Genomic DNA, 8,020 nt, shown 5'->3' on the forward strand with positions numbered 1-8,020 from the left:
AGGGACGCTCACAGACCTCCTGCTTGTTTATCCTCAAATGTCTCCTTCAGGAGAGAGAAGATGTTCATCACAAAATAACACGAGTGAGGCAGATTCAAGGGACACTGGAGAGCACAGGGTTATGAAAACTGACAGGTGACTGACTCAGAGATGAGGGTGAACAGGCATGTGTTTGCTTCTTTGGGCTCAGTTTCAGACACCCCACCGCTGGACTGTGTCCCTGTGAGTTGCATGGCATGGGATAGCTGGGCCCAGTGGAGTTTCAGGAGACTCATCCTGTCGAAGCTCGTCCTTGTCCCTGATCTCTTCGTCCCAGTCCCTTGAGAGTCAAGTGCCTTATTGCCCCGGCTCCCCTGAGGCTGAGGTCTAATATCTGCCTCTCCTTCCCAATTGTGGTGTCCCTGCCTGTGTCCTTTTCTCTTCACAGCATTGTGAGGCAGGCACAGTCTGTTATGAGGAGTGAGGACTAGAATAGGGACCCGAGGCTTATCCATCCAACCCCATTCTCCACCGCAACTTCATGACAGGTCCCTTGTTGTTCTTCACTTCACACAGTCCTTGCTATACAGCTTCTCCAAATTCACATTTATGGACTGCACTTTTGTTGACTCCCTGCCTTCCAGTTTGTCAGCTGCTCTGCTCTTCACAGTGTGAAAATATAAATGTCAATTGTGTCCTCATCTCTGACTACAGATAGAACCACTTGTCCTATTACACCATGTAGGTCCCTTGGGAGGGCTTGCACAAAAAAGGCACCCAAATAACATTTGTTAAATTTTAAAAACGTGGTTTAAAGACACAATGCATTTCAACTGGCTCATTTGCAAAATGGATACTCTATCAGAGGGTTGATTACCACAGAATATTTGTGAATAGAGATAAAAATAAAGGCTGATTAAATTAACAAATAATCAAATAAATGGCAACTAGAACTTATCACTTTTATAAAAAATAACAACCAAATTATGGTCTCTGGAGGATATGCCCCATGTGTCCCTAGACCCACTGAAAGTCATTCTGCTCTGTGTCCTGGGAGGCTGAGCCCTGCCGTGTGCATCACCCGGGCGCCTCTGTACTCTGGCTTCTGTTGGGTTTGGCCAGTGGGAGGTGTTAGTGGGAGCTTGGAGGACAGGAAGGGAGCAAGGTCATGGAATTTATTCCTCTCACCTCTTCCTGACTGGGGCAGTTATGGCAGTGGCTGTCCCCTCCACAGGTACAGCTCCCGCCGGTGACCCTTCCTGCAGGGCTCCCTCTCATCCAGCTGTCAGAGCGCCTTTCCCCTTCAGGTGTGGTACAGGCCTCTGTTATTGCAGGTCCCTGGGTGCCTCAGCATCCTTCCCTAATCCTGTCCACATCTCTGTAAACAGTCCTACACTAAAAGGAGTCACCTCAGAGATCATCTTGTCAACCACTCTCCTTCTTTTAATGGATAAAACAGTCAAATGCCATACAGCTATTGCAAATTAGGGTTAGATTTTTAAGGCTCTGGCCTCCCAGTCCAGGCAGTGCCCCACATAACCTCTGCCTTGTTCTACATGAAAAGAGGCCTGGGGACGGGGCTGTTGTAGTCAGAGGAAAGGCCATGACATGTCCATAATGAAAAAGGGCAGGAAGAAGGAGGCATGGTCCAGGCAGTTGCATTGGCATCAACAGCACTGTGTTTGGGGCAACACCCCTTAGATGTAGAGAGAGGCAGTCCTCTCACTACAAAGCACATTTCATGCCTCCTCCCACAAGGGTCAGCTCAAGTTCCACCTTCTGTTCGAAGCCTTCCGGAACTGAAACCACCAAGCAAAGTTAAATCCCCACAGAATTCGTTGCTGGTGATGTTGCTCTGAAGATCAAGTGAGATAATGCAGATTGAAACGCTATAGGAAGGGGTAGACTTACTTACGGTGTCTGGTTTGACTTGAAAGGAAACATGAAGAAGATGCTACTATCTTAACCTGTAATTAATCTTCTCAACTTTCTTCATAGGGTTCAAATGAAAGGGCTCAGTGAAGAATGAGTAAGTAAACTTAAATTGGCTTAGCTTGTTATCAGAATTCGGGATTCAATACATGTTTTTGTCTGGGCTTATACATCTGGACCAATGTCTGCAGTAGCCAGTTTTTCTTTATATAAGTAGCTAAGAATGAAGTTATCTGTAGACTTTGAGATAACCTATATCACCAACAGGGACACAGTCCTGTTGAATTCCTAGTACATAACTTGAAACTTTGTTGGACGGATTTTATAATTTCCAGTAGATTTTCTACAACACTCCAATAAAGCAGCTCCCACAGAAATTGAGGATTTACTAAATCATACTTTTCAGAGGAGTCACTTGACTCAAGATGAAATACAGGCTGCAGAGGCAGCCAACTAATTCTCAGTTTGCCCTGAGGAAATTCTACCAGTCAGTATGCATTGATAAGTGAATGGATGCAGAATCAGAATTGAATTTGCTATGTGTACATACTAAATTTATTTTCTCGTGTTAATCTGCCATATGTCATTTTAATTATTTGACCCGCTATAAGAAACAAGGAAGGGAGGGAGGATGCATTTCTCCTCCCCAACAGATGTACTAGTATTCTGAGTAAATTGCAGGGTCATACCCTAAAAATATCAAGTGGATCATGTCATCTTCTTCCAAAACCTTTTCCCAGGATTTCCTATTATACCTAAAATAACATGCATGTGAATCCTTTGGGAATTAACCTCTGCCTTCCTCTAAACAGTGGTTCTCAACCTTCCTAATGCCATGACCCTTTAATACAGTTCCTCATGTTGTGGTGACCCCCATTTCATTGCTACAAATTGAACATAATTAAGCATACTGATTAATCACAAAAACAATATGTAATTATATATATGTTTTCTGATGGTCTTAGGTGACTCCTGTGAAAGGGTCGTTCGACCCCCAAAGGTTGAGAACCGCTGCTCTACAAACTCTGCACTCCACTGCCCTGTTAACACCTCCCTATGTTACTCACTTTTCCTTCTGTTATTTCCTCAAACACCCAAGTTCTTACCTCAGGGTTTTTGTTCATCTTCTTCCTTGCCATTTCTATGTCTGCCTTCTCATAATTGAGGACATGCTGGACTTGAGGACTTCTCAGAGAGGCTTTCCTGGATTTTTCAATGGAAATTAGGTTCCCTGTAAACTTTAACAAAACAAATTTACACTTTAGACAGCACTCATTGTGGTTTTTAACTGTGCCTATTCATATGATAATTTGTCTGTTTGCCCTAGACAGCACATTATAGAAGTGCAGGGTTTTTTTTCTGTTTCATTCAACAAAGTATCCTTAGAGGCTAACACACTACCAGTATTTCTCAATATGAATGCATCAATGCTGTCCAATTTATTCTCTGAATAACATAGCAATAGCAAATTTGAATAACAAATCAGTAACACAGTAAACAAAGGTTAGGCTTCTGGAAGATTTCCTTGGCAAAAACTTGTTTTCTGACAGACTGTGAGAGATTCTTCTGATTCTTGGAAGGTAGAACATGTTCTGCTGCCTTAGGAACTATGAAGAGTTTGTGTATATGGCAAAATCATATACACACACAGACATAAATGAGCCATAGAACCTTAGATCAACTTCTATTGAAGTATGGTACCTATTTGCTTTGTTTAACAATGGACAGGTTACTTTGATTTTCTAAATTGTATAAGTCATCCCATTTGATTGAATGCCTTATCGATTGAATGACTATCCCATTGATTGTTATCATACTGGTCTTAGAGAGCACATTCTGCTGTACCTGGAAACAGGACAGCACAATTACCCTAAATTGTTTTAGTGGCCACAGGTGGTGCGTTCCAGCTGACTCAGTGGTCCCGAGACCAGGACAGCACAATTACTCTAAATTGTCCTGACAACTCAGTGGTCGGGAGACCCGAGGGCTCTAGATAATGTGTTTCTATCAACTCAGTGATCCGGAGACCCAAAACTGTAATTTAGATAACATGCCTAAGTTTAACCCAGGTTACCCAAGGACTCTAGATAATGTATTTCTGTCAATTCAGTGACCCCGAGACCCGAAACTGTAATTAACATGCTTAATTCTGCATCTGTAATCTGCTTTTTTGGGAGCCAGGTGCTTCATTCCAAACCCTGGGATGTAATCAATACCTTTGTGATTTTTGCCTATATAAGTCTGGTTTTGCCACCATCTTATTGCTATGAGATTTGGGAATGCCCCCTCATAATCCCGGATTGCAATAAATGTGACTCTTTAATTCGACTTCTTGAGACGTCCTTCTGTGATTCGCGGGGTACATTACAACACTATCAATGGTGCTGCTTATTTACAGATCTATAGATTGGGGAAGAAGAAGGGAAGGGGAGAGCGGCTCAGATATAGGCCTCATGCTTGTTTCCTTTGCTTTATCCACACACAAGTGAGAACTCATAAGGTGTGGAAACATTGCCTAGACCAGTGGTCGGCAAACTCATTAGTCAAGAGAGCCAAATATCAACAGTACAATGATTGAAATTTCTTTTGAAAGCCAAATTTTTTAAACTTAAACTATATAGGTAGGTACATTGTTATTAACTTAATTAGGGTACTCCTAAGCTGGCCTTTGCTGAAAACGTCCTCAATCTGATTGAGGTACGTTCGCTGAGGTCCACCCCTTCCAACTCTCCCATTCACACTCGTCTTGTATACTTGTTTCATCTATCTCCTTTTGTTCATCCTCTCTATATGTCCAAACCATATCAGCATACCTTTCTCAGTCCTCGACACTACATCTTCTTTCACTCCACAACGTTCCCTAAAATTAACTGAATAAACTTTCCTTAAAGTTTTAAGTCTTAGTTAAACTATAGGTACGTTGAATAAAACTTGATATCATACTTAATAATGATATTATTTATTGATAAAATTAAGTTCCTTATAATTTACCTTACAATATCCATAAAATTAAATCATGACAATGACTGACAAACACTAATGTGAACAATGGCCTTGCATCTCCTTGGAAAGTTTGGGTAAGTCAGGTTTGTATGTCGTTTTTAATTTTAGGCACAATTCCAGGTTCTCATCAATAAGACGACTTCTCAATTCACTCTTGATAAGGTTCATGCTTGAAAATGATTGTTCGCATAAATATGTAGACCCGAATAAGGAAAGAACAGCAAATGCTAGTTTTTTCAGTTGATTATATGAGTCAGGAATACTATTCCGGGTGTTAAAAATCAGCATATCTTCCTTCTCCAGGTCTTTCAAAGCAGACCACTTGTGCTGTGAACTAAGTTCACATTTGTTTTTCTCCAATATTTCTATATCAGCACAAAGACCTTCAAATTTCGAGCTCCACAGTTCTTTGTTTTTTAAATCCAGCAATTGCATTTCAAAGTTGCCAATGTCAATATTAAAGGGAGAAAAAATTTAATTTTGTTACAGTAGCATTGAGAGGTTTTTTAACAAAGGCTAATGTCACTTTGCTGTTTCTGAAACCTGTTGAGAAAAGCTTCCCTCATATTTAAAATACCGCACGTGGTATTTTGTGGAAGAGCCATACTCAAGGGGCCAAAGAGCTGCATGTGGCTCGAGAGCAGTGGTTTGCTGACCACTGGCCTAGACAACTCTCTCCTATTTACAAAGAGATTATATTATTAAATATATCTTTTTCCATGTGACCTTTCTTTTGTCGAGCTTTGGATTGGTGTTCACTATAGCACTGCAGGAACTTTTTAATTCCTTTATTTTTTTCCCTGACTGTATGAAAAATTTATTTTCCTATTTTATCTGAATGTGATATTTGTGATTGTACATGTTCAAGGATTTAGCCAATGGTTTGGTCCCTACGCAAAGCAGAAGAAGGGCATGAAGGAGAATAGGCTCCACAATAAAAATGTGTTCTTAAATTTCTCAAATTTAATTTCTGACTAGTGGATAGGGGGGTACAAACCCCTAAGGAATCCCCTACCCCACCTCACTCTTTCATTCCACCCCATCTACCCAAAGTGAGCTAGGACTTTTTGACTACTTACTTCCAGGAGAGGCCAGTGAGGATTCTTCTCCTCATCACAATTTCTGGAAGTGGTTATTAAATTCCATGAATCTGCAATGGCAGAATTATGATAACATTTCCATCAAGAGGTCAGAAAGGAGAAAAATGGCACATAGGCTTGTAAATTTCCCATTTTCCCATGATAGGTGGCATTCATTATTATTATTATTTCCTTTTTGGGAAAGTCTGCTAACACCTTTATTATTTTAGGAGTTAGGGTGCTCAGGGACTCTTGGTGGGGTGAGCCAGCTTCCTCTTCACCATCCCGGGCTTCTGGCTGTGCAGGATGGTGCTGGCTCTGCAAATGGCTGCCATGCATGGATCCAGGCAGTACTGTTCTTGAGGATCATGTGCTGATTCTGCTAAGAGTGGCCTGAGTGTTCTTATTGATGGTGGTCCACACGTAGGAGGAGGTGGCCAGCTTTCACTGGCAGGATATCTGTTTCATGATGACCACCACACCTCTGCTGTTGGCTGCAGGCTCCATACCCACCTTCTTGTAATGAATCAGCTCATTGTAGCAGGAGTTGCTGGACTTCAGGTGATTGGGTTCAGTGCTGTATGTCTGCTTGTTCTTCTTGATCAGGAAGCTGGAGCAGTTCCATAGACCAACCATTGAAGGTGGGCAGACATGGTGGCAGCTCCCAGAGACGGAATGAGCAGGCAGAAGCAAAAGCAGGTGTCATTCTTTTCATTTTTTTATTTTTACTGTTTTATTGCTTAAAGTATTACAAAGGGTATTACATATGTGTCCTTTTTTTTCCTCACCCTTGACAATCCCCTGGCCTTCCTTCCCCCCAGTGTCTTATGTCCATTGGTTATGCTTATATGCATGCATACAAGTCCTTTGGTTGATCTCTTACCCCTCTCCCTCCTGCCCACCAACCCTCCCTGGCCTTCCTGCTGCAGTTTGACAATCAGTTTGAGGCAGCTCTGCCTCTGTATATATTATTGTTCATAAGTTTATAATGGTCTCTATTATCCATGAATGAGTGAGATCATGTGGTATTTTTCCTTCATTGACTGGCTTATTTCACTTAGCATAATGCTCTCCACTTCCATCCATGCCGTTGCAAATGGTAAGAGTTCCTTCTTTTTTACAGCAGCATAATATTCCATCGTGTAGATGTACCACAGTTTTATTATCCATTCATCTACTGATGGGCACTCAGGCTGTTTCCAGATCTTAGCTATGGTGAATTGTGCTGCTATGAACATATGAGTGCACATATCCGTTCTTATTGGTGTTTCTGGTTTCTTGGGATAGAGAAAAACAGAGAAACATCACTTTGTTGTTCCATGTATTGATGCATTCATTGGTTGATTCTTGTATGTACCCTGCCTGGGGATTAGCCCAGCAACCTTGGTGTATGGGGAGGATGCTCTAACCAACTGAGCTACCAGCCAGGGCTGGATTGCCGGGGTTCTTGTGCCAGCATCAAGAAGGGTTCAGGAATCTGGAAAAGGCCATGCGTGGATTAAAGAGTCCAGGGACTAATAAAGAGTCTGGAGATGAGATATAATTTTGAAATGCATTGGGGGTCAGAAGACCTTCAACTAAAGGAACTGAAGACTACCTCCTTGTCTAGGACCCTTGCTTTTATTAACACAATTTGTCCTAAGGCAAGGTGGAGATAATACACTTCAAAGGGTAAGGTTTCAAAGGGTACAGAAGCATTGTCAGTTTGGGGAATAGCCTACAGCTGTTTAGGTGTTTGGCCAGTAGGAGGCAATAACATGTAGATTAAGATGCCTTCTAGCTGTCTGGCAGCCACAATCAGTAATCCCTTTTCAGGTTTGGGGAAATGCCTTTAGCCATTCCCAACAGGTGACTACATGTGTGACTCAACCCTGTTGAGTCCCCAAGTCTCATCAACCTTTTGATGAAACTCTTGAAATTATGACATGCTAGAATTGGTTCCCAGCACTGGATGTCATTCATTTCTAAACAAAGTTTAATATCAGTAAGTTAATTTGAAAAACTAATGTAAAAATATATTTTTTTTT

At 41.6% G+C, this 8,020-nt stretch overlaps 1 pseudogene across 1 annotated transcript; it reads right to left on the bottom strand.

Annotated features, from left to right (window-relative positions):
• Window positions 1-6,235: 6,235 nt before the first annotated feature.
• On the bottom strand, window positions 6,236-6,646 carry LOC308511622 (large ribosomal subunit protein eL28-like; annotated as a pseudogene). Its single transcript has one exon. The product of its transcript is annotated as a large ribosomal subunit protein eL28-like (transcript).
• Between the last annotated feature and the right edge of the window lie 1,374 nt (window positions 6,647-8,020).

Source organism: Myotis nattereri (genome assembly GCF_964212035.1).
Source record: "Myotis nattereri genome assembly, chromosome: X".
Taxonomy (NCBI): Eukaryota; Metazoa; Chordata; class Mammalia; order Chiroptera; family Vespertilionidae; genus Myotis; species Myotis nattereri.